At 39.2% G+C, this 26,395-nt stretch overlaps 1 pseudogene; it reads left to right on the top strand.

Moving 5' to 3' along the window:
• Positions 1-13,996: 13,996 nt before the first annotated feature.
• Positions 13,997-26,395, top strand: part of LOC127220420 (sorbin and SH3 domain-containing protein 2-like) — a 159,692-nt pseudogene continuing 147,293 nt past the window's right edge.

The following is a 26,395-nucleotide window of genomic DNA, read 5'->3' on the forward strand; positions in this document are numbered from 1 at the left end:
CTCTATGATACGTTTTCACAGCTATTTTAATTCAGTGCATGAGCTTAGAGTAGGTGTTCACATTTTATAAATAAATACTGTGAGGCAAAAACCGAGGGGGCAACTTATAAAACAGCTCATCTCCTTTCACTTGGGGAGCAGAATGCTCCATCTGCTTCATCCAGTGTGCTCATGAGTCTTGCTGAGACTGAGCATGGGGATGGGAAAATAAATTAATTTCTTCACTTTAAAATTTTTTTCCTAAAAGTTTTGTGTTGTTCTGGCCAACGCTTTTATTAAGAGAGAGAGAGAGAGAGAGAGAGAGAGAGAGAGAGAGAGAGAGAGAGAGAGAATGTATATGTGTGTGAGAGAGAGGGGGTAGAGAGGGGGACAGAGGAGAGAAAGAGGGGAGAGAGAGGGGGAGAGGGGGAGAAAGAGGGGGAAGAGAGAAAGATCACTTTAGTAGAACTTTAAAAAAAAAAATCCTTCCACAAAAAATGAGTCTCCATGGAGATCTCAATATTTTTGATCAGAGCAAAACTGAGTTGTACATAAGTCTACATGGAATCTGTCACTAGCATTTGAAAAAAAGAATTCACTGTGTTAATGGATGATTACAAGAGATTTGGCTTAATGCTTTGTTTCCGAACCACATCATACCATTCACACATACAGGTTACACGCTGGTATCTTAACATGAAACCACCTAGAGGGAAAGTCCAACAGCACAAAAGACATTTGTCAAATCCTTCCTTCATGGGATAGAAAACCCATGGGATGATTATCACAGTTCAAGAATGTAGTCCAAGGAGCAAGGCCATGTACTGGTTTTGAAAACATTACAAATCAGGATCAAGGTTTAGTAACTGAATACATTTCAAAACAAAGGACTCTTCAAAAACATGTATGTGTTCATGGAAGATAGATCAGTTCTTATCTGTGCACATCAGTGAGAACAAAGATAGTAGACAATCTGGGACAGTAGATTCAGTCTCATCAGGTTAAGAATGCATCTTTACAGGGATTGGTCCACCAAGTTGGGGCTAGATAATGTTTGACAGAGTTGCTGCAGAGAGCTTAATCACAAAGTGGTACTTTAACCAATTGACCTGCAAAGCCCTCCCCCTCCCTGGGAAAATCTATAATTGAATAAGTGGAATGAAAGCTACAGTGCAAATGGTGTGGAAAGGGGAGACTTTGATGGAATCACAACATTTCAGCAGACCATAGATTCAAGCCCTCCTGAGATCCTTCAGGGTTCAGCTACAATGTGGTGTTTCCTATCATGGCAACTGGGTCTTTTCTTTCTGTTGTGATTTGGAAAGGAAATTAAAAGATTTGTGTGCCCTTACAAACTGCCTCAGGCATGCCAAGTCCCAGATTGTATTAATGATATTAATGGATGCTACCGTCCCCCATGTCTCCCCTTCATAATCAAGGTGCTCACTTTTCCATTCCTATGGAGCCTGGACTTCCCTTTGGACAAACTGGAAAGGTTCTTCCAGTCCCCTGGCCTATGGCCCCTGTCAGCTTGATGATATCTAGAACCTCATAGGAGGCTAACCTCTGGTAATTCAATGAGGAAGTTTCTAGAGTGAGTTAACTTAGGTGGGAAAAAGCTCTTTAAATGTGGCCTATAGCACCAGCATCTGTCTGCCTGTCTGCCTGTCTGTCTCTGTTTCTGTGTGTGTCTCTCTCTGTGTCTTTCTTCCCCTACCTGACTACAGATACAATGTGACTTCATGTTCCTGCCACTGTGTCTCCTCCACCATGATGTACTGTATCCCTTAAATTATTCACCAAAATAGACCCTTCTTGTAAAAGGTATTTCTGTCAGGACTTTTGTCAGAGACACAAACTAAGCCATTTACAAGAAGTCTCATCAAAGGTTGTCTTTCTTCTTTGCCCAATTTTCCCTACCCCAATCCTTTACAGACCTAAATGCCCCTTAGGAAAGCTTTCCTTCATGGGTTCCTAGAAAGCCATCCTAAGACAGAAGACATGATGCTGGTACTCATGAGGATGAGTGAACAATGGAGGTTTCAGTCCTGCCTGGTCCCGCAGTTGCTTCAGCTCCAAATAAACACATGCATGCTATATTAATTATAAAACTATTGGCCAATGGCTAGGGCTTCTTATTTGCTAGCTCTGTCTTAATTATTAACCCATTTCTATTAATCTATGTATTGCCATGAGGCTGTGGCTTACCTGTAATCCTTCATGTTACTCCTTTGGCAGCATGGCATCTCTCCATACCTCTCTGCCTCCTCACTCCTTCATCTCATAGCCCCACCTATCCTTGCTGCCTGGCCATTGGCCAAGCAGTATTTTATTCATCAACAGAGGAGGGACATGCAATGGTCAGAGTGATGATGGAAATGGCATCCCATGCTCATTGTTCTCTGCATTGGATCATTATAGTAATTTGTGGATGGACAGAGCCCTACCTTGACTCAATCTGTAAACAAGGGAACTAAGTAACATGAATTCATATATAAAGACAGATCTCATAGCAAACCTTGTTTCCAGTTTGAGTATTCTTTCACTTGATTTCTGTGCCTAACACATCACAGAACTCAAAACACATTAGCTGAATAAACAAGCCAATTTCGTTGGCTCTTTGTACTTCCCTTTACCCTGAAAAGTGGGGGAGGCAGGGCTATACATTCAGAAGTAATCATGATTCCAAAAGTTTTGAACAATTCTAGTCAATAGATTTTACACTCACTAGCTCATAAGAATGATTTGTCTTATTTAGAAAATATAATGGCTTGTACATAAGTAATGCAGAGCAAAGAGAAATATATTTAAAATAAGACGTTTGAAACTTTGAGGTCCTGGCATGCTGCCCTGAGTTTCTAGATGTGTGTTTATCACAGACCAGCAGAACCTGAATAACAAGTCTTAGTGGTCAAAGAGTGCCCATACTTCAGCTAGGTGAGTGCACTTCATGGGCCACTCAAGCTAAAACAGCATTTCGAAGAAGTCCTCTCTGCAAAGAAAAAGTTGCACAGGAGCACCAAGGAAGCAAGTTTGTTATGACAATGGCATCGATAGGGCAAAGTGAATAGAACAGAATTCTGTACCAGTTCGAATTTACTGTGGCATCTGATTAAAACCCTGCAAAGATTGCCTTTCCCACTTGCATTTTACTTGAATGAAGTTGTTTGATTTAGAGGCTAGAGGACCAGCTGGTTTAATTAACTGCAGAAAGACTCCCTGCCATGACCTGGGATATTTCACTCTGCAGGAGTGCTAGGTGAAGACGCTTCCACAGCTGAGAGAGGAGCTGTTGAGCAAGGGGAGGTGGCTCACTGCAAGTGAGAGGGAATAAAACCGATTCTTCTTTCTTCACAATGCAGTTGTAAAGAAAGGTTAGAAATAGAAATTGTTTCTTTTGCCCCAGGAGCAAGCCTGTAGTTTGGTTTTCAAGGGATGATTGTTGCTAGTAAGAAACCCAGCGTTTACATTGGAAGAGTGTTTTCTCTCCTCCACTTGGGAGAGGCTGGAAGGGGATGGTCCATTTCCTCGCCCAGCAGAGAATCACTGCAGTCACTTATGTGACAAAGATAAGTTAGTTAACCTCGAGATGTATTTTTAAAACTATATTTAATCAAAGTCTTGTGTGTCATGGGAGCCTTCAGAAATGATGGCTATATGCATATACAGGCCAGAAAGCTAACATTTGGGTTTCTTTCTCAATCACTTTACATCTTTTTCTTTTTAAGATTTTACTTACTTTTACTTTATGTGTATGTGTGTTTTGCCTGCATGTGTACATGAGTCTGGTGCCTGTGGAGGAACTGGAATTACTGACAGTTAGTGGTGAGCCAGCATGTAGGTACTGGAAACTAAACTCAGGTTCTCTGTAGAGTAACAAGTGGTCTTAACCACTGGGCCATCTACCAGCCCTCTACCTTGTTTTTTGATATAGGGTCTCTCTAACCTGTAGCTTACTGATTTGCTAGACTGGCTAGCCAGTCAGTCCATGGATATGTCTGTCTTCTGCCTCTGTGGTGCTTTAATTACAGAAGATTTTTTGTTTGTTTGTTTGTTTTGTTTTTGTCTTTAATGTGAGTGCTATGGATCCTCATACTTGTATGCCCCACATTTTACTAAGGAAACTTTCCTCCCAGCCCTGCAGTGACTTTTAAGACACTGAGCATCTCCCATGCTGTGCATCACAGAAGTCGGATTCCCTTGTTGTGCAAATCGTCACCATATTTTTAAAGTGTTCTTTTTCAGTGTTATCAGATTCCCAGCCAACTTCTCTCTCAAAAAGTTTACCTTATCTCTATGATGCTAAGTCATTTATGTTTTGCACTTTAAGTTCCCAGAAAACAAAAATAATTTCAGCCAGGCCACAGTTGTGACAATCATGCTCGTCCAATAAAACTAATCAACTGCAAGACAATATGGGAAAACAAATGCAGGTCAGTGGCTTAGAAGTGTTTCAATGTTCATTATTCATTGCTTCTCAAACTGGGGTGGGGGTGGGGGTCTTGAAAGCTTCCAGAATACTAGTGTCCTAGGATTGCTAAAGTGATGCATGCAGTCAGGACTGCTACTATTTCTTCCTCCTCCTCCTCTTCCTCTTCTTCTTCATCATCTTCTTCTTCTCCATATCCATATCCATCTCTGTCTCCATCTTCCTCACCCTTCCTTTTCCTCCTCCTCCTCCTCTTCTGTTTCTTCTTCCTTCAGTTCTGGGGACTGAACCTTGTCCTTTGGAAGAACAGTCCACATTCTAAACTGGTGACCCATCTCCTTCCCACCACCCCCAGTATTTTACTTCTATTGATTTTGAAATGTCAAACTTTGGAAAGCATTATATAGAGAATACTCCCATTCAGAACAGTTCAAGTCTGTATGTAAAGAATTTTAGGAATATCTTCACCTAATAATTTCAAATCTTTCTTGTACACAAGATAGATGGGAAAATGCAATCTAAATGCATTTGAGAAAGCTCTTGCAACAAATAGTAATAAAAAGTCCAATGTACAAAAGAACATTGTGCTATACTTCCTTGGCAGCATATTTTTTTTTTCTTATTTTACTGGAACATAAAATATCAGTAGGTCTCCGAGTTTTTCATTTTGTTGGAACTTTTTTTTTTTCTTTTTTTGGCACCTAAAATAAATGCCTTACATAGAGAAGGTATCCAACAGATGTCTGATAACAATGAAGGGTGATAAAAGCAGACAAAATATAAAGGCCTGGGCATTGTTCTATTAAAACATATCACCTAAGTAAGTGTTCCCCAAGCCCTTCTTTCTAAAAATGCAATCACTGGCTAGGCATAGTGACATACATCTCAAATCTTAACACTTGGGAGGTGGAGGCAGGAGGTTATCCTCAGCTATATTAAGGGGTGCAGGCTAGCCTTGCCTTTGTGAGACCTTGCTTCCAAAAGGGGCGGTGGTAGTGTTACATCTCTGTTGTTGTTGTTGTGGTGGTGGTGGTGGTGGTGTGCGTGTGTGTGGGTGTGTGTGTGTGTATGTGTTTATTCTCATGATATAAGGGATGGAGAGGTGGCTTGGCAATTGGTTGAAGAGTGGGTATTGCTCTTGCAGAGGACCCCAAGTTTTGGTTCTAAGCATCCATATTTACTTATTTTTTTTTCTGTTTTATTCTCTTTTATTTCTGTATTTTTTTATTATAATGACTTTTTTATTTTTTTATAACCAAGTCCATTTAAATGAAAACAAACATTTATAGACAATATTTGGGAATTTGGGTGTCGTTCTTTCCAAACTACTTCCTGCTAGTAAGGGGCGCTGTCATGGGGGATTCTAAGAAGATGCAGAAATCCTGGCTATAGTCTGCAAGGCTCTAAGCATCCATATTTAGTGACTCACAACTGTTATCAACTCCAGATGCAGATCCTGACACTCTGGCCTCTGAGGGCATCCATACACTCCACACATATATCATACCACAACACACACACACACACACAGTATTAAAAATAAATCTGTACATAGATTAAAATTAAAACATGGTGCATGGTAGCTTACCATTCCCTGGGAGATAAAGTCTCTACCGTATAGAGCAAGTCTCATTGGCTATCCTGCCCAATCCAAAGCTGCAATTATATTCACCTCCTGGAGACATCTCACCTCTGTACTGTCAGACCTGCTACTTCCCTCAACATGGAAATCCTGTTTCTGCCTATGAGAGTGGTCCAGCCCCCTTCATCTACTTGTACTAGCTCAAACACAGACCTTCATGAAACTCACACACTAATCATTTTTCTCTTTGCTCCCTGGATATAATCACTCTGGGAAACCCCACTGTGATGCAAATAAGGATTGGCTTACTCTCTCTCTCTCTCTCTCTCTCTCTCTCTCTCTCTCTCTCTCTCTCCCACACACACACACACACACACACACACACACACACACACACACACACGGAAGAGAGAGAGAGAGAGAGAGAATGTGATCCTTGATTCAATAATCTGACATTTGATGCTATTCTTGGTGTGTGGGATGTTGTTGAGCTTTATTTTACTCTAGCCCCACGTTGGAATGCCAAAATGTTGTTGGTTTTTATTTTTTTCCCCTCTTTTATTGTTCTTTTTTTTGGGGGGTGGGGTCCTGCCACCCAGCTCCCAAGTAAATATACACAAACTTATTAGGAGACTTAATGATTATAAATGCCCAGCCTTAGCTTGGCTTGTTTCTAGCCTGTTTTTCTTAACTAATTATCCCATCTATCTTTTGCCTCTAGGCTTTTATCTTTCTCTACTTCTGCATGCCTTACTTTCACTCTTACTCTGTCTCTGGCTGTATAGCTGGGTGGCTGGCCCTTAGCATCCTTCTCTCCTTGTCCTCTTATTCCTTCCTCCCTTCTTGTTTCTCCTATTTATACCCTCTGGCCTGCCAGCCCCACCTATTCTTTCTCCTGCCTTACTATTGGCCATTCAGCTCCTTATTAGACCATTCAGGTGTTTTAGACAGGCAAAGAATCACAGCTTCAGAGTTAAACAAATGCAGCATAAACAAAAGCAAGACATCTTTACACACCGCTAAACAAATATTCCAGAGCACAAACAAATATAACATACCTTAAAATAATTTTCCACAACAGTGGGATAGGGAAAGAAAATATTTGATTGGCTGGAGGAATGGTATTCAGGGAAGACTCAACAGTGACTCATCTAGCCTCACTAGCTTTTTCTGTTTATTTGCTGATTCTGTATCTGAATGCATGCACTGGAAATAGGATAAAGGCAAAGCCAAAAAGATTCTGTCATTGAGGACTCCATAATCTAGCCAACAGTGGCAATGTAACCTTAAGGCAGCAAGGAGGGTATCACTAAATGAAAGTGTCCATGACAATGAGAGATGTTGTCTTTGGACCAATGGCCAATATCATCTGGCCATGGTTGCCTACCTAAATCTATTCTCTTTTTCTTCCTCAACAGCAGATCCCTATCTATTATTATAGTCTGAGGCTATAATGAGCCTGGCTAGAAGACAGCATCTTCAAGCTTCACTTGTAATTAGGGCCTGGTAAGGAGATATCAGGAGTGCTAGATGGATGGTGTGGGAAGGTCCTCAAAACAGGCCTACTAGTATTTGGCCAACATTAGCAGAACACATAGTTTATTTTTTCTGACTGTATAGGCTGCCATTGGCAGGCCTTTTCCTGAGCATCTACTGTATCCCATGTGGTTTTCAGCTATTTTTTCTGATTTTTATTGGGCTACTAGATCCTGAAGCACATATGATAGTGCATAATACTTTGGTTCCATCTTACTTTGATTGAATGTCAACATTGATATCAGAAATGTTGCATCAGTAGCATTTATATCTGGAGGGCAAAAGGTAACACTTCTTATTTTCATTTGTCTGGGCATTTGTGCATTTCACTGCTGCAGGATTTGGCCTTTGCTCCTCAGCGTTGACAAACCCTGCCAAGTTTCACCCTGTTCCTCATAGTTTGTTTCAAGGGCTCAAGTGAAACTAGCAGCATTTGTTTTAAAGCGCTTCTTGCCAGATTTTGTTTGCTGAAGCTGATGGTTCCTGACTGATTCAACACTGCTGGGAAGACTGAGCCTGGGGCGGCTTCTGAGCTGGGAGCATGGCATACCTCTTGCTTGCGGCTACCTGGGAGACTTTGTTTCCACTGGGGACCATAGTAAGTGGAAAAGGTCACTTCAGATACACTCCAGATGCAGTCTGAGTGCCTCGCTAAGCAAAGTGTGACTTTCTCATAGGAAAGGGACAGCTGCCACTCTCCTCTTCCCTAGTCACTTTTCAAGCTTATTACAAGAAAACACAAACATTGAGTTAGTGAGTTCAGGTACAGTGTTATCTGCACTGCTGGCAAACTCACACTGTGGGGCTTAACACAGATCTCTGGGCTTGAGCTGGGCCTAGCAAAGCATGTTTGTGCTCAATGGGTTAGTTCTCAGAACGGGAAGTAGGTGGGTGGATAGTATAATTGTGGGTTAGTTTTGTTGTTATTGAATAACAAAACACACACACACACACACACACACACACACACACACACACGGCCCAGCTCCTCCTAACACATATAAATACAGACTGCATGGTGAAGCTCCCCTTTCAGCTGCTGCAATCATAGTCATTTGCCATGGCCAGAGCTTAGAAGGCTGGATGTCTAAAGGAACACTGTTATTACCAGGCAGCCAAGAGTAGCTTAGGCCTTGAAAACTCTACTTCCTGTACCTCTTGTCACTTTTCCCACAACTCCTTATTGTGGAATGGATGCAGAATGGTGATGGAGCTCTGGTTACGCCTTATGGGATAGTCTTCTATGGTGCACACACAGTAGTGTGATTTGCATAGATTATTTTATGTCAAGTTTTTAAAAAAGTTTTACCTTGCCGACACTGGTATTTTTACTATTTCTCCTGTGATAGAATTTTGTTCTTCTGTCATCATTTTCGTAATTTTGACCTAGTTGGTATGTAGATTTCTGAGAAGCCTAATCTGGGCTGATTTCGGTCTTGGAGGTCAGACATATGAATGTCACTCTGGATGTTATTGGGAATTAGGATTCTTTGCTGGCTACAAAGGCATGTACTCAACAGCCCCAACTCAGTCTCTGCTCTCCAGCATAGCATCTTAGAGAACGAAATCTTCGAACCAAACCCAATTTGCTTCAACTTTGAACCCCCAACCTACTTCCTAATCCCATCCATGGTGGCACTTGTCACACTTCCCATCATGGTCCCTCTTTAAGATACACATTGTTCCTGTCATTGTGAAAATGGCTGAACATGTAAGATTGTGGAACAACCTTTGCCCATTCCATTTGTTATTAGGAATTAGGCACTTTTTCATAAGCTTTATAAAACTATGTTATTCCATTAAACAAACCACACTCCAGCTTCATTCCTCACAGTACGTCTTACAAAGAGTTTCTTTGTTACAGTAGAGATGGGATCTTTTGGTAGAACTCAGTGATGGAGGTCTAGGATAGGTGTGCCCTAGGAGTATGTTGATCTAAGCAACAATGCTCTCATTGAGTTTACAGCAAAGAAGGAACCAGATTAAGATGGATTTTAACTTGGGAACCAGTGGATAAGTGGCTTATGAGCAAGTCATGGAGAAGCAGCAAATTCAGAGAAACAGCAATTCTTTCAAAGAAAGTACAAAATACTCTCAATAGTTTTTTACCAAAATAGCTCCTTAATAAGAACAAAATTTTTACCTTTGTTATTCCACAATTTAACCAATCTTCATTTTTAACCATATTGGTAAGTTATGTCCCATCAATTAACCTTAATATAAAAACCACTTCTATTCCAAATACATTTTATTCCATTTTAAAGGCTTTGTAGCCTGCAAAGGAAAGCATCAAACTTAGAGGAAAGTGGAAAGAATTGCAAAATAAAATAAAAACAATCTTCACCTAAGATTCACCACATATTACTATATTGTATTATTTGGACTGTCCTCATTTGGAGAGAGATAATAGATGACAGATAGATAAGCAAGTGAAAGAGTATGGATAGATTGATAATAGACAGAGAAAAGATAGATTATAGGTATGGATACATTTGTGCATGTGGTATTACTTAGCTCTTAGGTCGGTAACAAATAGGTAAGTGATAGGTAGAAGGTAGATAAGTTTTAGATAATATACATTTGTATGTGATATAACTTAGCTAGCCCTCAAAATAGATGGCAGATAATGATATTGTCTAATTTAACTGTTTTATCTAATATTATTTCCAAATATATTTGTTTTATGAAATCATATTCTAGTGTGGTACTACATGTTTTTATACAGAACATCATGTTCAAATGGAAATTTCTACCCACCATTCTTCATTTTATAATAAACCCAAAGAGTTAGTGTATGTATTACCTTTATATGTCAATTGACATCTTATTAACTTTTAATGACATAACAAATGTAATTATAAAACTTATTTATTTAAAAATTTGAAAATATTTTATTGCCACTTTGCTTAAAACTTCACTGTAAGACAACAACTCAGCAGAGGAAGTGGGCAAAACTGTCAAAATAGGGAGTTTACAGGGAAGGTGACCTAAAAGATCCCCAAATGAAGAGATGTTCAGTTTTGTTAGTGACTACAAACATACAAAGTAAAACGGTAATAAATGATGACTTTGCAGCTACTACACTGACAAAATTTTGAAAACTAGATAATACCATACATCCTCACTAACAAGACCAACGCAAAGAGCTGCCAGGTTCAAGGCATTAGCAATCTGGAAAGCATCACATCTCACAATGAAAGATGAACAAGAAAGTACAGATTTCCCTTTTCAAAAGCCTGCACACTTTTACTAGAAGAAATGTTAGAGATGTGAATTAGAACAGACCCATAGGACAAGAGAGAGATTAGTAAACCACTTCACTTCAGACAGAATTTGAGGAGAGTGATTTTGTTTATAAAGCAAAAGACAATGAGGACCCAAGCCCTTTTACAGACCTATACTTAGCAAGCCCTCTGCAACCTTAGGTTCAACAACAGCAGATTCAGCCCATCACAAATAAAAGGCACTCACAAATTGTTTATATAGGCAGAGATTTCCTGACTCCAGCAGCCCCTTCCAGATAAATGCAGTGAGGCATGTATTAATAATAAATACCATAACTCAGGCTTGTTACTAACTAGTTCTTAAACTTTACCAATGTCTGTTAGTCTGTGTGCTACAGCAAGGCTCATGACTTTTACATTTATCCCATTTTGTGTGTTTAACTTGTTCTCCATCTGGCTGGAGACTCCTCTGACTCTGCCCTTCCTCATCCCATCATTCTCAGTCTGGCTTTCCCACCTAACTTTATCCTGTTCAGCTATTGGCCAGTCAGCTTGCTTATTAAATCAATCATAGCAACATATATTCACACAGGATACAAAAGGATTATTCCACAGGATGCTTCTGTATGGTGTGGTACATAGTAACATACACCTATAATTCTAGTTCTTAGGAGGCAGAGGCAGGAGGATCTACGTTCAACCTCAACTACATAGCACATTTAAGGTCATCCTGGGCTAATGAGATCCTTCCTCATAAAGAAAAAAAAAGTATGTGTGTGCCCAGACTATTTTCTAAGTAACATGACACAACATGCATATTATTTATATTGAATTAGATTGCATATAATACCACATTATCTATAAAGGATTTGAATATCTGATGATTATGTTACCCTTGGTGAGAGGATGTTGTCCTGGAACCAATCACCAGTGGTTGAAAAGGGACCACTCTTTCATAATCAATAGAGATGCTTTTGGGGTCACAAAATAGCAAATGGTTGGTTTTGGTTCCCACCAGCCTTTTCCAGTGCCATGCAATGTGGGGGCTTCAAGCTCTCTTTAGAGAAAGAACTGTTTGTTTGTGGTATAATGGATGCAGGAAATGCACCATAAAGAAAGAAGACCCTGGAATCTTAAAAGAAAATGACTTTGGTAATTCCTATATCCAACTCAACAATCATGTAGGTAAGACATTTTGAGACATACCAAATCACCAAAAATCTAAAATTAGAATATTTGTTAGTATCTTTTTATAAAGTGCCAACATATAATCAGAATTACTTCCATTTTTCTAAAATGATAATATCCATAAGTGTATAATTTCCAAAAATGAGTTGAAATGCAGAATGCTCATGAAGTCAGAGGGTGTTGTAGTCCATCATTCAATATTAAAGAAGCCATAATATGGCTATAAATGGCATATAGCTATAGTTATAGCTACTCAACAAGCTGAAACAGAAGGATTCCTTGAGTTCAGAAGCTGGAAACCAACCAAGGCAACAGAGTTAGATCCCATTTTACATTCAAGAATATGTATGTATGCATGTATGTATTGAGAAGTTACAATATTCAAGTGTAGAAGGAAATAATATAGAAGCCAGATTGGCTTTCAGGCAGTGACAATAGAAACTGTTAGTAAGTAAAAAGGTATGGCAAGTCCCCAGACAATAGAGACTGATTCCAGGTATAGTGGGAGCACCCAGGTGGACTCTATTTGAGTCACTGGTGAGGTGTCTACTTGAACAAGGGGCATCTCGGAACTGAGGTTAAAGGTGCTGGATGGGGGTTCAGTAAAGTACTTGTCAGGAAATAGAAACATCCAGGGGTCTAGGAAGCATGAACCTTTATGCCACTCAAGATATTGACATTTGTGATGGAAGAGCAGACATGTGCAAGGAATTGTAGTGGCCAGTTCAGGACTAGCAAGCTTGGTGACTTACCAGACAGTGACTTCGGTGATGTTATAAAGCATCACCAAACATAAAGGTCCTCTCAGTCTTTCTTACTGGACATACTGATCCAGTGCAAGTCAAATATGATCTGCTTGGACTGAAAGAGGAAATGGAATCCCTAGATTTACTGCCACAGGATTCCTGTCATAATTGACCCTGAGAGTGACGACAGAAGGCAGGAATGCTAACCTGGGCAGGAAAATACAATACTTACAAAACATAAATCAATGTCTCCTTGCAAACGAAACTTGTCTGTTTACAAGTCCAAAGTGTCTACACACGATTTCAAACAGATTGCTAGAAGCAAAAGAAGTAGACACTGCTTTGAAAATATATCAAATAGAATAACACTGGTGACAATACTTGTAGAGTATAAAAGGGGGGGGAGGGTGGTAAGAGGTGTGGACTTTTAGAGGAGTCAAATTGTTAATGGCATTAACCATGGGAGACACCCTGAGGAGACAGCTTGTTAGAAAGTGTAGAATGTTACCCAAACTCCTGCCTTGAAGGCAATGCTTAAATTCTCATTGATTTCTAAGTATTTTTAAATTAAAAATAAAGTATAATTGAATTAAAGAGTTTTCTGTAGGGAGCAGCAATAGAACATTAAAAAGAATTCTACTTTAAACTGTGTAATGTGTTAAGATATTAATACATTCAGAATCACAAAACCAGCTCCTCTGACTAGACTATTATTTGGACTAGATACACAATTCACATTCGCGGGGCTTTGTTGGAATTAAGCTGGCTATAAGATTGTCTTTGGAAAGCAAAACCACAGCTGCCCCCCCCCCACTTATCATTCTCCTTCCAGCCCCTTCTATGACTCCAAGATGGAACCTGGTTTTGCCCATGGTTCCAATTAGTGCCTCTAGGGCGATGTGCATATTATTAACCTGGCTAGATGTGAATACAGCTTTGCTTCCTCGATCTCACAGTGTAACACTAACATTTACAACAAAACTTCCCCAGAAAAGCTGTGTGTTTGGGGGGAAGGCTGACCAGGGCGCTTGCGCTCTCCGGGAAACGTTTAGAAGCTGTCCCCTATTCGTAAAAATGATGAGTTTGATAAAAAGAAATTAACAAGCTGTGTCGTGCCCTGCACATGATCAGCCATGCTTGCTAAGTCTGTCTGTTGGCTGTTGCTATGGCTACGAAAAGCCAGTGGAACCCAATGAGCTGTCGCAGCAGTGCTGAGAGGACCAGCCATTTTACTTATGGGAAGCAGTGTGTCATCAAGCTTCAGGGTGGAAGAAGGGTTTTTGTTTTTTTTTTTTTGTTTTTTTTTTTTTTAATCTTTTGAGAAAAGAGCCACAATGGGCACGCTAGTGCACAATCATTGCAGCCACGTGTGCCTGCAAGCTGCCTCTGCGACAAGCTGTTGACTGCTGCTGTAATTAGCTGATTGGAGGACGGGGAATGCAGGGCGATAATGCTGCGTATCCGCTGGCGGGCAGCAGCAGGAAAGGGTTTTGTCTCGGGAAGGCACGCACACACAGTTATCTCAGCAGCTACCCAGCTGAGAGTGTTGCAGCTCTGAAAAGAGGGTGTCGCTCTCTGCTAGCACAGGTCCTGTGCGAGACTGTTGCTTAGAAGCCGCGGGTCTGGGAAAGCAGGTGTGTGCTCGGATGGGCACTGGGCTGGAACGCAGGCGGACGCTCTCGGGTTCACCTGCTTCCTGTGAACAAACTGTTAGGTCAGAGCATCTGCTCCAGCACGCTGAAGCTGAGGCTGAGAAAGGGGCTCTGGCCATCCCACTTCACTGAAGGAGGTAAGCTTTTCCCCCTTTTTGAAAGCTCAGCATAAAAATAAATTGAAGCAAAAACTTAACCTGAAAAATGTACATTTATCATTATGATCTGAAATTAAGGAGGAAATACACACCTCACTTCCACGAAATAGTGTCTGAGATAAAGAATTAACTCTGCGAGTAGAGGTTCCAGAAACTGTATGATATAGAAAAAGGCGCTGCTGTTTTGTGTTAGTATTTAAAATAACTATTGACTGTTTTAACAAACTATGATGGCTTGTCTTTCTGGATAGACCTGATAGCCAATAACCTTTCTCTCTGACAGAACAATGGATTCTTTTGTGACTTGCCCTCTGACACGTTAAAAGAACTACACAGTAAACCGGTCGCATGCAAGCTGTGAGAGTTTGTTTTTAAGCCTCATAAACGTTTTATTTCTTAACACCTATGCACACTTTCAAAGCAAGGAATTCTGTTTCCTATGTAGGTCATAGTAACTAGTGGATTTTGTTATTCTAGACCGAATGGCCTGGCATGTTGTTTGATTTAGTCCTCGGCAGTTATAGAGCAAACACAGTAGGTATTGCAAGTTGCTCACACCTCCTCTCGCAATATCCTGCATGCATACCAGGCTACCCCAGAGCACAACACCCCCATTGTACTCCCCAGGCTCAGAATCCAGAGAAAGAAAAGAGGCAAATTCTCTGCATTGAACTCAAGCATAGCTATAGGAAAAGTTTTCTTTTATAATTTTTCTCACAAGTAGATAGATTTCACTGGATAGTGAAACAAACAAACAAAACACCACAGTGTGTACGGGTACACACTCCAATAATGGGAGCAATGTCTACGGGCCGGTGGCTGCCTAAGAGTGACACAGACTTTGAATTGAAGGGGGATTGCCCCTTCTTGAGCATTTCTTTGGTGGATAGTCTCTTAGGAACAAGCTGGTACTGTGAGCACCATTTCTGGCTTTGCTAAGTCAGTTCTATACTGGTGGACCAGGAATCCTGCATTAGCCATAATGCTGTGGAAAATACTTATTGGGAATTATTTGGCTGAAAACATCTGATAACACATCTCTACCAGCTAAAATGGACTTTATCATGAAATTTCAAGTAAATGTTAATTGAGATCTTTTTCCAAGAAATAGTTTATTATTTACTGTCTTTTTCTCACAAAATACAGATTGCCTAAGGAGTCTCCTAATATTGTTAGTTGGGATGTTCTCGCTGATACGTGAACGTGAATCACCTGTTTCGTACATTAGCATACCTTCACAGGAGCACATCATAAAGCATAATAAGGGGGCTGTTTCACCACTTGCTTTCCATCTGTTCAGGATACAAAGATCTAGACTAAGAATCACCAGTGCAGAGAAATGTGGACACAGGTTGGGTATGGATGTCTTTGAACATGACTCTGAGTGGGAAATGTTCTATGGGATAAAATGCTGATTGAACTTCACTCAGTTTAGTTTCCAAGGGAAAGTAAATGAACAGACTTAACATTAAGTCAAGTTCAGTGACTAAAACTCTCAGCCGTGTAAATGATTCATGGAGAATGAAACGAATGAAAAAAAAAAAAGAGCCCTTTCAATTTCAGTCCCTTTCTATTTTGTGATACTGCCCAAGGAGTGCTTAGATTAACACTATGAACACATCTGAGACAGGAAAATGATGCTCTATTAGTTCCTCTTGGGTTAGAACAGGTTGCAGGAATACCTACAGCACCCCTGGGCGGTGTACCCTGTTGCCTTTGTCATGTCTTCATGTGGGACAAGAACATGTGCATTCACAGGAAAATAGACACGCATGCATGTCACCCCGGCTCTGCTGCACATTGCTAGCCACTTAAGGTGGCAGCTATGGAAGGCAAACACCCCAAACTACTTCTCTGCAGCATACAACAGCTGTTAATTCATCTGTGCTAAGAGGGGAACTGAGACAGACCTCCTCATCTGTCACCCCTTCCCTCATTGGTTTTTGCCTAGCTTTAGACCTGGTTTCTGCTACTTCCAATTCTCCTATTGGCAAAGTCAAATATTTTATCATTTCCAAAACACACTATCAAACCCTGGCAAATGTTGACACCCTCCGCTGTAGATTTCCCTTTAACTCCCTGGCAGCACCAGTCATTTTCGTGAGCCCCGGAAAAACCATCAAGGATGCCTCCCCAAAGTGTTCACATCTGGCAACCCATCTGGCTGTCTTTCTGTCCACAGCATCATCTTGCTTTTGCCTCTATTCACAGGTTTTCATGGTCTTCCAGGTCCCTGATTCTACAGCACTTTTATAGCATTTAGAACCTAGCATTCAGGTTGGTAAGTTTTGGCTTCACATTTAGTTACTGTAAATATAGCCCTCACCTAGTACTGTCTTTCATCAGAGAAACCCAGAACATAAAAAAATAAATAAATAAACAAGAAAATAAAAGAGGCATCAACTTCTCAGATATGAAAATGTAACTCTGGGATTATAGTTTCATAAAAGCAATGGATATCTTGTTTTAAATAGTCATTCTCTGAAAGGAAACTCTTTAAATGTAACTTTTAAACAAATTGACACAAATTTCAGGAGAGAAAAAGTGAGCATTCCTATTTGGGATTTGCTCTTAGTCAACTTTTGACTGGAAGCTGAGTATAATGTAAGATACTTAGGAAGCAGTTTTTTTTTTTTTTTTTTTTTTTTTTTTTTTTTGTGTTGAAGTTGAGAAAGAGAGGAATGTTTGAGTGAAGGGGATAAAGGAATTTGAATGCAGCATCTAATAGCCAAGTTTCTTTTCATTTTCATAAATTTTGAAAGTCAAAGACTCCCTCATCAATCTCTGATATCGCCCTCTTCCCCTTAAGGTGAGCTCCTAAATGTGTATTGGGGGATGGGGGTGGGGGAGAGTGTCATTCTAGATGTAGACCTGGTTTTAATAGAGACTTACCTTTCCCTCCAGATAATGGCATAATTATTTTTTTAAATATTCTAATTTACCATTTTGTGGGGAAATTGCTGGAATGCTAACATCCATGGGAGTGATACACCAGGAACTTTGTGTACAATCCCCATGTTCAAGGCCAAAGTAGTCATTAGTTTGGTATGACTGTTTTGTACACAAAGTAGCTAGATTAGAAAGTTCAAAATAGCCATGTTTCAAGTGAGAAAGGAAAATACAGGGGAATACTTAAGTTCATATTTCTAGCCATTCTAATCACTATTCCATACTTCAATCTTCCAATTTAAATGAGTTAAGTACAAGTTCCTTATGATGGTACTGGGTTCTAAAGGCTTGTGCTAGCTGTCTTCCAGCTGAGGTTAATGTATAGCATGCTATAATTAAATAATAGATGAAGCTTGATATTCATTTTAAAGACTAGTTAATTGTCTTGAGCCATATATAGTTATTGGAGTTCAGGAAAAAAAATCTCATCATCCTCTATATTTTATACTTAATACAACTGGGTAAACAAGACAAAACAAAACAAAACAAAACATACAACTCATTGGAAGTCCACACTGGATGCTAAAAATGGGCTGACATTTTGTGGCTTATCAAGATGCCCTCACACCTTATCATGTTGGTTTTCTTTGCTGATGTTAATAGAGGAAAAGGGATTAGGTAACAATAGCTCTTCTTGTGCCCACTGTGTTATCTGGTGAAGGTTTAGTATGTTCTGAAACAAGTGCACATAATCTGTCTGCTATATTATTGCTGACATAAATACAACTTTTTATACTGTGATAGTAAACACCTTTTGAAAGAACTTGTACCTTAATAGCTAGATATAGATTTTCTTTGTTATTGCTCTTAAAGACTTACTTAAATTTGTTTTATGTGTGTAAGTGTTTTCCCTGCACTTACTCTGTATGTGACATGTCTAGAAGAGAGTTTCAGATCCCCTGGAACTTGGGAGTTACAGAGGTTATGGGCTATCATATAGGTACAGGAACGTAATTAACATGAGTCCTCACCTAGAGCATCAATTGCTCTTGACCACTGAGCCATCTCTCTGACTCCCTTGTTTTTATTTTTGAGAGAGGTCTCACTAGATAGCCCTGGCTGCCTTCAAATCCCTAATCATCCTGCTTCTGCCTCCTGAGTACTAGGGATACAGACATTTGTTACCACATCCAGATAGATCTGGAAATTTATATAACATGGTGGTCAAAATGAAAATGTTATAGCCAATCACTTGCTGCTACATGGAAAATAGTCTTATGTTTTGTCTGCTAGGTTAGACAATTGTAGGTAAAGGAAAGTCATGTGAATACCTAATGTCAAAAAGAAAAAAGGTGACAACAGTGATTGAGCCCAACAAAAGTGACAAAGGTTAACGAGCATCAGAAAGGCAGCTGAGACATTGAAGGCATTCAGGAAACAGGTTGTCCCACTAATAGTCACCATTTACTGAATGAATAAATGGCCCATAGTGGTCAGATCTTCCTCTATGTTCTACTAATGCTGACATGGGATTTTAAAAGGCTGTTTCTACCTAGATATTTTTTTTTTAAGTTAATAAGAAACATTTCTTAACTTTTTGAAATTACAAAACAGAGGAGAAAATAATGTTTATGATAAACTATTTCTTTTTTCTTTTTTTTATTTTAAAGCAAAATATAGTATTCCTGAAGAAAGGCCTTGTGCTTCGACAATTTCATAACATAGGAATATTGCCAGGACCTGGGTAAAGCTCAAATGTAACTCTGGGTGTCATGAATAATTCAGGCAAGAAAATGTGATTTCTGTTCGTTCTAAAGTGTCTGGTTATATTCACACCTGCTGAGAAAACAAGATCAACATGAACAAATTCACATTTGCCTTCTACTTAAAATAACATAAGGAAGATAATTTAAACACTACAAATTTAAGATATTTTTTCTTATGCTTTGGAGTATAATTAGAGAGCTTAAGCTAGAAAATGATGTCAATTTAAGGAGATCTTTTTAAGCTGAAACCCTATAAAAGCTAGAAGACCTTATATAAGCAATCAAAATAACAGCTTCCAAGTAGACTCAAGGAAATGAAAGCTTGAATACTTAGCATTTGGTAAGCTACAGAAAATATTTATGTGGTGTATGTGTTAAGATTTATTTTAATTTTTAATTTATGTGTTTGTGTGTGTGTGTTTGGGTTCATGTGTGTGCCAGTGAATGCAGAGACCTGAGCCATCTAATCCTTCAATAGCTGGAGTTCCAGGTAGTTGTGAGCTACAGGGTGTCAGTGTTGGGCTTCAAATCTGGGTCATCAGTAAGAACAGGAAGTGCTGTTAGCACAGAGACATCTCTCCAGAAAATATCTGAAAATGATCCAACCTGATGAATCCAAAGGATGCTGAAAATAACAAACCATCACTTGCCCTGTACTAGCTACTATCTATCCAAGAGCTTTCCATGTGTTAACTTTTAGAGGGACTGAGAATCACAATACCAAGAATAGGTACTTCCGAAGATATGCAGCTCAGAGGTGCTCAGAAAGACTTTTATGATCCTTCTGCTAAAGACTTAATAATGTCTTCTGCTGCTCCTTCCACTTGGCACATTGCTTTCTTAGGCCATTTTAGTGAAGCTTTTCTATGTATTTCTAATCATCCTGTGTGAAAGTACATTCCATGAGAAAACAACAGTGTTTTTGCTGATTACTCCATAATGGGCTTGGCCAAAGTAAATGATGGGTGGAAACAAGATGGAATAGGTTGTAGACATATATAGGTCTATTGTCTGTAAATATACTTTTGTGAAAGTATTAAGGTTAAATAAGAGTAGTGGAAGCAACTTTCATCATGAGAAAACAAATATGGTCCATATATCTGTACACATTCTTTTGATTAGAGGATTTCTGCATTGGATTGGTGTCCTTTTTATGTAAAACACTAAGCTAATGTCTAAGGAATCCTTTGAAGTCTTCAAGGTATCTTGAGCAAAGGAAGTTCTTACACAATAGAAAAATAACTTGGCTCATTTAACACACGATCAACTTCCCTCTCAACTTAATCTCCAGAACAACTTAGCCTCATGATAGTGATATTTGAGAATGAAGAAAAAATAAAAATGGGGGAGAGTATAGTCATCTGCTTTACCGAGGCAACAACAGTCATCTCTTTTAAGTAGACTTATTTAGGGAGGAAAGTTTTCTTATGCCATGACCTGAAGGTACATTCTGAATTCTCTGACTTCACATGGAAACACATCTTTTGGGATGAAATGAGCTCTGAAATCTGATTATATCATTGGCTTCCTTTCTACCAGAACTTTAATTCTATAAAACTAACATAATGGATGACGTTTTCCCTTAAATTAAAGTGTGTAAAGTATTCGGACTACATTTTAAATCAATTTTTAGATTTATTAGCAGGACAGAAGATACCATCAGCCTCATTTAATAAAGGCAAATGATAACCAAAGTCATAAATAACCTGGTGTAGTTTGGAAAGTCACCGCCCTTTTGACCCAGTGTCCCTCAGTGCCTCATAATAGCCACAACCCAGCAAAGTCATTTGACATGAGCTCTAGGTTATCATGCAATGTTGCCTTACATTATAACCATTTGAAACCCTCAATTTTTTTCTTCCTTTGAAAGAAATTAGAAAAACATGCCCTTAAACCCCTGTTTCCTCCCTTTGGTGTTTATTTTTTTTTAACAGTCAGGAATGCAAAGATTAGGATCATCAACTTGTTTCCTACAGAATCTTCTAGCCATGAACTGCCTGGTTCCCAGCCTCCTCTGTCATTTATTGCATTCTGTCTGTGAGTAGAGGTCCTGGAAGGCAATAGCATAGAAAATCCCTGCAGAGAAGGACAGGAGCTTAATGGCCATTACCCAAAAGGACTTCGGCATACAGAGTGTGTGTCATCCATTGGGTCATTTAACCAAAAGAGCCTTCAAGTTCAGAGAGAACTAAGAAGAGTGTTGATTTGAAATTCAAGTGTTTCCATCTCTAATTAAAAGTGAAGCATTTCCAAGAAATCTACATATGTTCTAACTAATGCACCCCAGAGCAAGGGAGAATATTTTATCTGGCTAATAAGATAGAATGACTTCTTGGGTAACTGGCATTGGGAAACATTACTTCCAATTGATCAGAGAATTCATTAGTCAATATATTCTCTTGGGAAATAAATCAATAATTTTAAAACCATTATTGGGACATTCTCTCAACAAACATACCAGTACCATGACTTCATACTTCTAAGTAAAGAAAGATATCAAGGAATTGTTCTTTCTGGCAGATGAACATGACCATATAAAATAGGTTCTTTCATTCTCCTTTTCCAGGAGTTTAAAGCTAGTGTCTCAATTGCTATGCTAATACAAGTTAGTGGGCCATGCCCTTTCTATTTTTACCTAGTATTGAAACATTCACAAGTAAAGGGAAATAATTGAGGATGGACCTCAGTGGCAGAATGCATGCACTAAGGGTCTGGCTTCAATTCCCAACTCTGCAAAAAGATAATCAGTAAAGAGAAAGAATGAGAGAGATCCTAAGCTCTGGGTGCATATTTAAGGACAGACCAGATGGAGGCATAGATGTTGAGATTGTAATTACTTGTTGTTGTTGTTGTTGTTGTTTTGAAAGAAAAGATTTGTGGGTAATGAGGTAATGAAGTAACAGGAGAGGTGGTGATACTGCCAACCAAAGTGGGAAGAACAGGGTGAGAATTTAAACATGCAGGACTTGAAATGCCTGCTGGAAATGTCTTGATAAAGGCATTCAGTAAGCATCTAGGAATATTTCCGCCATCAGGAAAAAGTAAGGCGAATTCTGGAGCCAATGAGGTCTCTGATGTTGCCTACATGAAGGAAACAGGCACGGGCTGGTGACCACTTGTAGCTTGTCCCTACTGCCTCTGTGAGAGACATTTTACCCCATTGATGCAAGCTTGATCAATATAAGATTCTAAAGCCGTGGCTCTCAACCTGTGGGTTGAGACACCTTTGGGTTCACTCACATATCAGATATCCTGAATATCAGATATTTACATTACTATTCATAATAGTAGTAAAATTACAGTTATGGAGTAGCAACCAAATGAATTTATGGTTGGGGGTCACCATAACATAACAAACCATATTAATGGGTCATAGCATTAGGAAGGTTAGAACCCCTGCTCTACAGAAACTTTTAGTTTCTCTTTAAAAGGGATTTACATATTTTGCAGTACCTGATATTTAAAATTTTGTATTTAACTATAATAAAATTACATAATGCCTTCCCCTCTGTCTCCTCCTCCTGACGTTTCCTGTGTTTCCTCCCAACTCCCTCTCAAATCCATGGCATCTCTTTCTTCATTATTGTTACATACATATGCAAATATTTATGTAAATGAAGCATGTGATTTAATATAATTGTTCAGCTTACTTAAGTCAAATTTTCTAGTTGTCACCACCATTTTCCCATTTTCCCTATATGATTTTAAAGTAATTGATAGTACTCTTTATTTCTTTGTTGACTAATGAATGCAATTACTATGAAGTAATAATGAATACTAAGAAAAATCATCATATTAGCCAATTTTAGTCACTTAGTTGTTAGCTGTTAGACAAAACCTGTTTGTTTGGTTTTTGTTTTCCACTGAAGTTGATATTGTAAGTTAGCCTTCTTAGGGAAAAAATATTAAAAACGATTTAAATGATAAATTATTTCAAAAAGTTTGGTGAAGATTAAATGGAGTGCATGGTCTAATTGTACATGTGAGACTGATATATACAAAATACTAGAGAAATGTTAGCAGTGGCAGGGGCTGGATGCAGCAGTGCACACCTGGAGTTAACCTGTGAGGAGGAGTCAGGGCAGGAAGGTCATAGAAGCAAGCACAGCCTGCCTGGGCTGCATAAGGAGACTCTGTTCTCCCCTCACAAAAAGGTGGGGGAAGTAAGGGTACCTGTTGCCAAGGCTGATGGCCTGAATTTGATCCCTAGGATCCACTGGGTGGAAGGACAGAACTGACTCCTACAAGTTGTCCTCTGACCTCCACATGTGGTACAGGAGCACACACACACACACACACACACACACACACACACACACACACACGCATACAATAAATAAATGTATTTTAAAATAAATTAAAAAGAAGGAAGATGGTTAGAGAGGAACAGAGGGAGCGAGAGGGAGGGAGAAAGGGAAGCATGTTATCTAGTACTTCTGCCATTATATAAGAGTGAGTTCACTCGAAAGACAGGTGCCAAGAAGCCCCTGTTCTCCTGGCAGTGTGGATTCAGTGGTGACTAGCTAGAGTTCTGCACTTGGGAACTGTCAGTCTTATGGACAGTTATAGAGAGAAGTGATCAAGCATTCAGAGGGCACATGCAGACTAGGGTATGACTGATCTCACCTGAATCTCTTCAGGCAAGTACAAGGCAAAGACAGAGTTTGGATAAAGCAGACCCTGTATGCTGGTGAGCGGAGCATGGGAAGAGCATGGGACGTTTCCCATGAGGCTTGGTGTGTTGTGACGATGAATACAAGGGCCTTGGAGTCACAGAAACTTGGGTCTCTTTCCAGCTCTGTGATTGTCAACTCTGTGTATGTGGACAGGTTCTTAGCCTGCTTTAAAGCTCTGTCCCCTACTTATGGATAAAGGCAGTCCCCTTTGAGGGTCACCATTAGAATAGAATGAGATGTTTGTCAAGTGAGTGTCTAATGTTAAATGACTGACTATGTAGCAGAGATTTATTCTATCAAGACTGGCTGTCAACTAATCACTCTTCTAAGGTCATGTAAGGGTTAAAAACTGACTGCTCCTGGAATCCTGGAGCAGTGGGAAACTCTTGATACATACTTAAGTTTGGACAGATCCAGAACAAAAGACTATAAACCCACTACATAAAACAAAAATGCATTTGTACAAATAAATAAAACAAAAACCTACTGGTTTCAAGGATCACTTCGATCTTAGATTGCTATAGTCTACTCTAAAGTTTAAAGAAACTAATCGAGCAGTAGGGTTGTACACCTCCATATCTTCTGGTTCTAAGTGGATTGTTCTCAGCAAGACCCACTATTCTTCCAATGCACAAATGAAAGGCCACAAACAAACAAAAACCAACATTGGGGTAGAATGTATACAAGTACTGCTTTCAGAGAACTGAGATCAACTGTATTAACAGAATTAGACTCTAAGCCTAAAGAACTTGCTTATGAATGTCTATGTTCATTTTGTAGTTGACGTGCCAGCTTAATTCCATTTTTCATGGGCTGATCTAAAACTTAGTCTTCAGTTCATGTGGTATTAGAGCTTTGCGTTTTTCAGTGTTAGTCAGGGAGGTAATATCCTTCTAATTGACCATTCATTGGATGCTGCATCGGGTAGCGTGCTGAATTCTTCAAACATCTCTCACTGACCATTCACAAAAACATTCCCACAAAGGGATTATTCTCATCTTACATGAGAGGGAATGGCCTCAGAAATGTTTGACAATTTGCTCAGGGTCACACATATGGGGACATTGGGACACAAACTTGGATCCTTGATGTTCCGATCCAGTGCTCTCAGTGTTTTTCAAGACAATCTATTTGTAGGAACTATAGGTAGGCAAAAAGAAAATGTTGCAATTTGCATTTTATCATTCTTTCTATATTTTCTATGAAAATATTTGTTTAGGAGCAAATATTGATTTTCCCCCTCCAAGACACCAAATAGTAAAACAATAAAAACTAGTAAGAGATCAAAATCTAAGATACTGATAATCATTTTTATTTATACTGGAATACAGATATTTTTTATACTTTTCTTGATAGTTTTTTGTTGTTTTGCTTGTCTTTACTATTTTTTTGTTTGTTTCATCTTGTTTTTTTGGGGGGAGTTGTTTTTTTGAGGCAGTCTCATGTATCCAAGGCTAGCCATTCAGTTCCTCAATAGCTAAGGATAACCTTGAATTTTTGCTTCATCTCTTTTCATTCCCCCAAGTGCTGGGATTACTGGCCTGATCCACCACACCCAGTTTTATGGGTTGCTAGAGCTCAAACCCAGGGCTTGTTGCATGCTAGGCAAGCAATCTACCAACCGAGGTTCATCCCTAGACTGTTTGTCCATACTTGTAAAATCTAGTTCAAGTTCTAAAAAATTCAAAGTAAGGAGATGTACCTAAAAGAACCAAAGAAAATATATGAGGCTTTGTATGACATTTAGATAGCCAATTATGATGTTATAAGACAAAGCAATAGAAAAAAATTAAACAATCTGCATGCAAATGCTTTATCAGTTCCATTTATTTTTAAAATTGACATCTGCTGTAACTTAAGAGATTATGTGTACTACTGGGAAACTGACATTCTGTGTGCAATGTCGGCAGACCCCTATGTTATTTGCTGGCAATGAAGATTTACCCTGGATTAAGAATGATTAGTTCTACTTTGGAGCTAAATAAGTTCAAATGGAGTTTAAAAATAATCAACAGCCTTGTACCAAAGCACGAGTCAAATAGTTTCCCTTTGTTGACTAAAGAAGACCAATCTAAAGAAGAAAATTGGGTCTGTGGAAAGCATGTGCCTTGGGAGAAAAATCATCTCACTGTCTTCTTGATTTTAGGGAAGTAACTCCTACTACAAATAGCAAGTTTGAACTCTTAACTTCTGTAAGATTCAGTATATAGGTCAGTACTATAAGGTCAGTACTAATGTACTGGTGAAGAGAACTCATCTTGCCCCTTTACAGGAAGAAAAAGGAATGTAGCTTAGTAAAAGAACCTGCCTAGCCTGCATGGACATTTGGTTATGGTCCCCATTACCACAAGGTTTTGGTGCTCAGTTCACATTATAAGGCATCATGGCTAGCTCTTTTCATCCTTCATCTTCTCATGCATCTTTTCATCATCGTGAGTTAAGTTTCATCATGAACTAGAACAACACACTATGTTAACAGGAGAAAGTCCATGTCCCCGTGGAGCTTCAACTCTGCTAAGGTCTATAGGTAGGTCTATTATGCTTTGTATCTCAGGCTCGTTTGGCCTGAA

The sequence above is a fragment of the Phodopus roborovskii genome, unplaced genomic scaffold (genome assembly GCF_943737965.1).
Source record: "Phodopus roborovskii unplaced genomic scaffold, PHOROB, whole genome shotgun sequence".
NCBI classification, from domain to species: domain Eukaryota; kingdom Metazoa; phylum Chordata; class Mammalia; order Rodentia; family Cricetidae; genus Phodopus; species Phodopus roborovskii.